At 33.3% G+C, this 8,525-nt stretch overlaps 1 long non-coding RNA gene across 10 annotated transcripts; it reads left to right on the plus strand.

Annotated features, from left to right (window-relative positions):
• Positions 1 to 1,989: 1,989 nt before the first annotated feature.
• Positions 1,990 to 5,794, plus strand: LOC145073879 (uncharacterized). Of its 10 annotated transcripts, none has more exons than XR_013691576.1 (11): positions 1,995 to 2,303; positions 2,373 to 2,489; positions 2,608 to 2,746; positions 2,949 to 3,186; positions 3,589 to 3,721; positions 3,822 to 3,950; positions 4,116 to 4,153; positions 4,251 to 4,576; positions 5,090 to 5,171; positions 5,352 to 5,413; positions 5,498 to 5,794. It is a non-coding gene; the product is annotated as an uncharacterized LOC145073879 (long non-coding RNA). The 10 variants fall into 10 exon arrangements; XR_013691580.1 differs by having other exon boundaries at positions 1,997 to 2,303; positions 2,373 to 2,445; XR_013691579.1 differs by having other exon boundaries at positions 1,991 to 2,303; positions 2,373 to 2,746; positions 3,842 to 3,950.
• The last annotated feature ends 2,731 nt before the right edge of the window (positions 5,795 to 8,525 follow it).

The following is an 8,525-nucleotide window of genomic DNA, read 5'->3' on the forward strand; positions in this document are numbered from 1 at the left end:
AAAATGACTCGATCATCTTGCAACTACACATAGATAAAACATTATATACTTCAGGAAAGAAATGGGTCAAGAACACATCAGATCTTACTGATACCCAAACCGAAAAGATATGAATGTTCTTGAGACTTTTGATTAAGTGAGCTGCAGCCCACTATTAACACAACAAGACAACTCCAATCCCTCCTGCAGAATATCTTAACATAAGAAACTTCTAATAAATTACATAACAACCCTTGAAACAAAATTTGTTTACAAGAATAGAAATAAAGTATAAAGGGATATTTTAGTTAATGATAATTTTGAACATTTAACATTCTCAACAAATACTACGATAAACCTCTTAAACAACTCAGTTATAAACATGTGCGTAGATATTAAACATGAAAAAAAAATGCTCGGGAGATTTTTAGTCTTGGAGAATAAAGAAACTTAAGAGGGTATTTGATATTTGTTAGGATATTTATATCTTGATGGACTGTGATTCCTTTCAACAACTAATATTCACGCAATTATTATTGTTAGGATTGTTTGTTTTATGCAAGCCCGGTCCAAATGGTAGGCAACACGGGTGACCGTCCAGGTCCCATCTCTCACACGAGACCATAATTTTAATTTCAAGTTACATCTGGTATTGTTTAATCATTGTTATTTGTTCAAGAAAAATAGTGTAATTAGCCCTAAAGTATCAGATGTTTTATTGTGTTGTGCGACATGAATTTTATCCATTTTGCAGAATTGGATCAACACGAAGATTAAGAAACAAAGAAGAAAGGCATTGTATCGAAACACGAAAATTAAAACAAAAAAGGGAGTTGTTAAAAAAGAAATGATATGAAATGGGAAATCAAACCGTGTCTTATTAGCATGGGCGGCTCAACCATTTTGGTGGCTCTAAGTAAGCCAATCAACCATTTTGGGGGCTCTAAGTAAGCCAAAAATTTGGGGTCCTTTGGCCTTTATTATACTCGGAAATCACAAACAGATGAGATGAATATGTCGTAGAAAATAGAGTCGATATAAAAATGCAATTTCGTTTCAATTTCATGAATGCAACGATCGTTGATTTATTCTTTCGCTTCATTTATTTTGTGGTTACTGGATTGGATTTTTTCATGGACTAAACTTTTGGATTTTGGAAGATATGGGGCTCCTTAAAATTGGGGGTCCTAATCCCTAGCTTAAAAACCTCTACATAGAGTCGGCCCTACTTATTAGTCTATGGAAGAAACTATTCATCCTTTTAAAGGTTGCCCATCCATATGGTCCCAATAGAAAGAAATGAAAGACGTTTGTTTATATGTCCTGAATCATGCACAAAATTCTCACATATGAGTTCCTAGAACCACACTAGTGTTGTCCATCCCGAAAAAATGTATGATTTTTGTTTTTGAGAGTTGTTCGTCCCTAAGGTCATAATGGAAAAAATGTAATTTGACTCAATTTGGGTTTTGTAATTTTGTTGTTTTGAAATTAGAATATGCATTTATTTGGAATTACGAAATTTTAAAATGTGAATTGATTTTATGTTTAATGTTAATGACAACATAACTGGTGTTGGGTTATGGATTATTTTTTTTATTAAAAATGTGAATTGGTTTTGATGTTTATCTAGAATTGGTTTTACTTTTAATGGTCAATTTTTTTTAATAAACATCATATAAATGAAAATGTACTATTATGAATTGTGAAATTGTTTTTTTAATGACTAAATTAGACAAATTGACTGACAGTTTAACATAGTTGCAACTCTACAAAAAATGCACAACCAATTGATTTGTTTGTATTATTTCATAGTTTAGGATTATATATATATATATATATATATATATATATATATATATATATATATATATATATATATATATATTAAATTTTTCCTATCTTAGCTTTTTTTCGCTTTCTTGATGTTCATTTATATTCTAGGCAGTTTATGCCACTTTCTACAAACTTTGTCGCCATGTGTTTGTCACGTATCTTCTTTACCGTTTCCTATCCAATCACATTTCGATTGGTGTAATTGTTTTCCAGTGGCTGCCTAGACCGACATTCGTTTGCACCAATAAATCCCTAAATCCTTTTGTCGTCTCTCTAACGCATCCACATCCAAGAAGAATCAGTTTTCCACCCCTCCTCCTTCTCTCTACTGTTATCCTTGAAAGCACACCGCCGGTCGATTTTGCTCCTTCTACTACTATGTTCTTTCATCTTTCTCCTGTATCTTCTATTTTCCTTTCAGTTTGGGCTTTAGAAAAACGGCAGTCCTCGATGGCGGTAGTGTAGACGATCTAAGACGATTTTTGCAGGTATGTTTTATCGGCCCGCTTTTGATACATAATTTCTTCTTCAATTGATATCGGGCAACGATTTTGCAGTTGGTGTAATTGCTTCGTTCTATGTTTGCATCGGCTGGCTGGGTTGGAACCGATCTAATTTTGCATTGACTGGGTTGGATAAAGCTCCCCACCATCTATGTGAATGTGTTTATTTGTGTGTGTATTTATGGCTACGGTTGTGTATATGTGTATTTGTGTGTATTTATGTTTCTTTGCGTCTTTTCCAGTATGTATTATTATGATTCTCTCTTTTCTCCTTCTCTGCTATGTTCAGATCTTGAAGATGGTTTGTTATTTGCCATTAGCACTGCCTTCACCACTTACATGGCCTTCACTACTCAGCACCATTAACGAAGAATGATAGTTTATTTTGGACTTTTTGCAGATATAGTCCCAGGGATTTTTTTTACCAGGTATCAATCTGAAATCTATTGGGGTTTATTTAATTTATTATTTAGTTCCAAAGGGCCATAGATATGCCATACTAAATGCTTTAAGATGAGACCATATGTACAAACTTCCAACCATTGTTATTATTCTTGTCACTTATTAGCTAAACAGAAAATGTCATCATGCGCCCTACTAATTATTATGACATTTTTATGGTGTCGACAGAACAAATGTAGATGGGGAGCTTTATCCAGTTTAATGTGTCAGACAAATGAAGACAGATGGGGAACTACTTATGGTTTTTATCTGGCGAGAGTTACGAATTCCATTTTATTACCACCTGAGCATTGAAAAGGTCGACAATTTTTCACAGAAAGGGAACAGGCTGCGCCACTCATTGAAGTTGCTTTCCAAAGATGTTTACTTGAAGAGAAACTCCGTCATGAAACCCATCAACATATAGGTACTTACTTTACTTTGTAAAAAAGACGTAAATGCCCTCAACTGTCTCAATTTGGTTGTGTGTGTATGAGTATTTGTTTATATTGCAAATCACCATACGAGTGACTTAGTTACTTCCCCCAAAAAAAACTAGCTCACTGCTACTGCTAGAACCTATTTCTTTTTTTCGTTGCTATCCTTGACGAATGGTGGGTTGTCATTGTTTATTATTTCAATTGTTTACAACCTTAAAACACCCAAGGTTACTTTGTTTCAAAGAAGCTTAGAAGATTGTTTAATGGCTTCCACCATAGATCATAACTTTCTCAAGCTCCAACTTTGAACTGCACAATAAGCCTGACTAACTTTATTCATTATTTTTATAAGATTTCATTGTATAGTAATATAATATACGTATATATAGACCTATTTGCAGATGGTATAGACAAGAAAATGCTTTCAAAATACCAATATACAAAGTGCTTACAACCTGGAAATGGTACTGGTGTGGACAAGAAAGTAATAGCAGATGTCTCTGAAGGTTTAGAAAAACACAGGTAATATGGACTGTCACTGAAATTACTAAAAAACCCTTCACTTGTGTATATTTAACGCTCTTATGTTTTCAATTAAACATAAATTGTATATATTAACCAGTGTAATGATCTTTCCCAAAGACGATAATCTGAAAACTTTGAATCTGCATCGGGAGTTATCGATGAAGCTCTACAAATAAGCATCTGTTGGGTAAATTTCTCCAGATTAAAAGCAGACACCCTATTCATGGTCAGTAAAAAAAATTTAAAATCACTAAACCTAATGGTCAATTTGATCAAAACAACTTTAAATTAGTTATTTTTGGATGCTGTACATCACTATTTTTTTCTCCTTTTTTGCTTTTTTTATAACAATAACCCGAATGATGCTTACAATATTGGTCTCATGTATCAGGTTCTTATGATTTAAGCATGAGAATGATAAGATATGAGGTTTGTAGCATTCTATTACTTAATATCTTTATCATTTTTTTTTCATATTTTTCTCTTTAGGTTGTTATACGTAATGAGATGTGATTGCATGGTGCAGTGGACAGCAGCTATAGTAAGTCTAGATTATGACAACAATGTAGATAAAAGTTTTGGAGGAGAAGTAGCGGCTAGATGGTTAATAGTTCTTATTAGAAAAAGAAAGAAAATTTTGCTACATCATGGTTTTAATAAAAAAAAATATTTTTATCAATGCGGCTATTACAAACTGGAAAAAGATTCCTCGTTATTCAAACATAAGCTCAAAAACATTAGAGGAGGAACGGGCCATACATTCCAAGAATTTCCATGGCATCCACACATTCTATCTCATGGACCTTATCACACCCGATGATATAGGCCGTTTTTGGAAGACATACAATCAATGTAAGTTTTATCTACTTTCTTAGGAACCCAGAGTATTGGAACTACGCTGATGAATTATCTAATGCTCTATTTTTAGAGTTATTGATTTCTGACCGCATCATCATTTTTTACTTTCAATGAATCTAACATGCGATTTAAGATATTATGTAGGTTGACAAAAAAAATAACCAATTTCCAGTTCTGCCATTATTGATATGTGGTTATATCATCTTTTTTTTTTATCTGATGTTGTAAAAGAGTTAAATATTGAGATAATTGTACACTTCATATATCGAAAATTTTGAATGCACATATAGAAAGTGGTAATCCAATGTCAAATGATGTCTTTAATAGCACGTCAAATTAATTTATTTGAAAAAGTTTGATAAGAAAACATAAAGTTCAAGTGGTTAGACAACAAAATTGTACGACATATAACGTCTTTTTTTGTAGTATGTTTTTTATTAAATAACAAAATTTCAATTATACCATCAGATTTGTACTTTTTTCATTAAATAAAAATGAAAGATACAGGTTCCAAATTATGCTATCACCTATGTTGGGAATGGAGGATGTTGTCAAAACTATAGTCGGTAGAGCCCAGCCACATAACTAGGTTTGTAAAATTTTAATTTGCAAATTAGATAAAAATATTAACAACAAATTTCAATGTGATATCAATGTATAAATACTCGAATCGTTTACAATGATTTTTCAGTAAAGTTTTAACTTTTCTGAATTTTTTTTTCTGAGTTCGAAGAAGATGGTACCTACTGATTCTTCCTTTTTTATGAAGGGTATGGTAGCAGTAGAAAGGATGAAGAGGGTTAAGGCGGTGGTAAAAGAATTTGATGCTAGGTAAACGAATCCCACTTCATTTTGAAATGTATGCTTAGAATTGAATCTGTAATACTTCGCTTTTATTTCTTTTCATTTTTATAGATTTTGCCCCGGATACTAATATCAACTTGCCCTCAACCTGCCCTTTTGATCAGTTAAAGCCACAGTCACATGCAGATTGTTGAACTCAAATTCAATGGAACTGCAGGAACTTGCTTTTACTTCATCGTTATTTGTATTAGATAGGTTTGAGTGTTGTAATCGGTTATTTCTGCATTTAAGTTTAGTTAAATACAATAAATAGCAACCTATTTTCATAAATATGTCTATTGTTTCGTCCTCCTGTTGTAATATAATACTTCAACATTGATTCCAATCCACATGCACCATTCCGACCCACTCAACACCATTTCCGACCAGCGCAACGTGCTGGAACGCATCTAGTTGTTATTAATTCTATTTCTCATTTTGTTAGTTATGATAGTGAATGATAAACTGGGTTTGTCTTTTTATATTTTCATTTTAATTTGTTGCTATTTTTTTGTTTAAGTGTTGTTAAAGTGATTTTTGAAGTTTTAGTGAAATAAGTATAGAAAAATAACAACTCAAACAAATCATTCTATAAAGTGTTTTTATTTTGTTACTACTTACTATTTATATTTTTATACTGTTATTAACAATTTTTCATCTAAAAATATTAGAAGTATTTTTCATAATTTGTTAGATTCTTGTGAAATTTGTGTTTTTGAATGGTCTCTCTCTCTCTCTCTCTCTCTCTCTCTCTCTCTCTCTCTCTCTCTCTATATATATATATATATATATATATATGGCCCAAAAAGTGTTTGGACTTACCCTAGTTTTATGCTTTCTTATTATGATTGTGACTCTGTGTTTCTATGTGAGTGTATATTTGATTGTGTGTATGTGATAGTGTGTTTGTGTATGAAATTATCTATTTATTTATTACCACTATTCTTTTACAGAATCTAAATAAACAATCTATTGAGCTGCTTAGATGAAGGTTATTGTAAGCAACATTTTTTTACTTAAATTTTATTTTTGTTACTTTTTAATAGAAGGCATGAAGTTTCTAGCATCACTTTTTGTATTGATAATTTTGCTGTATCATCTTTGAAAATCTTGGATAGCTAATTAGATCTTGCTAAGATTCTTAAGCATGAAAATTTTGATGTAGAGTTAAGTGATACATGAAAAAGGGTGCTTGAGCTATTCTTAATTTGAAAACATTAGGGTGAGTGACATGAACGTGCATCTCAAGGGAATGTTCTAAGAGCAAGCTCATCATGAGTGATTCGATATTGTGAAGACTCTTCCAGATTCCTAGCTACAAGAGGATGATTTTGTACGTACCCATGTATCAAAAATGAAAGGATACTTTGGCAGACATGAGCAACTAGGGTTTCCATTTCCTCAAGAGTTGGTTGTTGGCATAGTGCTTAACTTGTTAAGTGATTCATATCATCAATTCATTTTGAACTTCAATATGGAAAATATGGAAAGATCCTTAATGGAGCTACATGGCATGTTAAAAATTGTCGAGGTTAGTATCGTTAAACCTCGTAGCACTAGCTTAACCACACCGGTTTCAACCTTTAGGAAAGATGGTGTTAAAAAAACTATTATCCTAGAGGCAATGGAAATGAAAAGGTTAGAGGGTCCAACCTAGACCCTAAGAAGGACAATTTTGACATATCACCTGTTAGTGACCCTAAGGACGTTGTCTACTTCTACTGCCAAGAAAAAGGGCAATGGAAATGTAGTTGCCCAGAGTACCTAGAAGATATCACGAAGAACAAGGTTAAAGGCATTGGCACTGTAAGAACCTGGAATTTTGAGAAAGTTGAATTTTAGTCAACTTTTAACCAAAATGGTAAAATGGTTAACTATGAGAAAGAGATGCGATTATGAAGTTGTGACTTCATTAAATGGTCAATAAGAGCTTAAGTCACTTATAAAATGTTAGATAAGTAATTTCAAGAGAAAGAATGCATGAGAAGATGCATTATTGGTGAAAATGGTGAAATGGATATTTATGCTTTTTGGGCCAAGTTTGTGAATTAATAAATTAAGATCTGTATTAAGTCATTGAGATTTGACTTAACATAAGTGTATAGTCTGTTCTCACCTTCGCATAGATATAAAGATCAAAACGGGTAAGTAACGAAGAAGATATGAAGGTTAGAAGTTGGGACAAAAATGTCCCCATATCTAGAATGGAATCAGCCAAAGGGACTGTTGTTAAGCCAGAACTGCGGTGCGGAAAGTAAATGTTTACGACATAAAGAGTGGTAAAAAGGTTCTAGACATAGTCTTCTTCATAATAGAGTAAGGGCAACGTATTTTGCCTCACAGTGTGGTGTATGGGAACCACGACGTGGTGGCCAAAGTAGGATGCTAAGTGGAAATAAGTGTCGCAAAGTGGCAAGTAGAATGTCACGACGTCGAAAGAAAGTATGCGTCTGTTGACGGAGGTCAAATGGTCATCGTGGCACGGGTAATAGGCAACTTCGGAGCGGCTACACACTCAGAACACACGTTCTAACCTGTTAAGAGCTCATTCGGTCTATTTTCATGGGGAGATTGATTGGGAGCTCAAAGGGGCGATTTTACTGCCCAAGATGGTACCAAAAGAGAAGACATGAGCACCATGAAGATTAGATAGTAGGATGCTTGTTAGGATTGAATCCTAGTTAGATTGAATAGATTCAAACAAGTAAAGAATAAGAACAAGGCAAATAGATCAAAATATGTTGAATGATTATAAGCCGCAGCCTCAGAAGAACTCGATGAAGAATTGCTACTATAGAGGTGTATAGGGTTACAAGACTATTTCCAAAGTTTTTAAATACGGTGCATGCATGCACCTCAAATACTATAACCCTAATAATAAAAAATGGGTGGACAGGCCCATCCCATTTACAAAATGGACTAAATAATAATCACAATGACGCAATATATATACCCAACAATCTCCCCCATTGCATCAATTGAGACGAGAGTCCTTCACATCTGGGTTCGCTTCTACACTTCAAAAACTTTCGAAATGACGCTTATCAGAACCTTGCGAACTTGGATATACCATTGAATCATATCTGAGAAGCACTTCTTG

The sequence above is a fragment of the Lactuca serriola genome, chromosome 9 (assembly GCF_051521515.1).
Source record: "Lactuca serriola cultivar US96UC23 chromosome 9, Lser_US96UC23_V15, whole genome shotgun sequence".
NCBI classification, from domain to species: domain Eukaryota; kingdom Viridiplantae; phylum Streptophyta; class Magnoliopsida; order Asterales; family Asteraceae; genus Lactuca; species Lactuca serriola.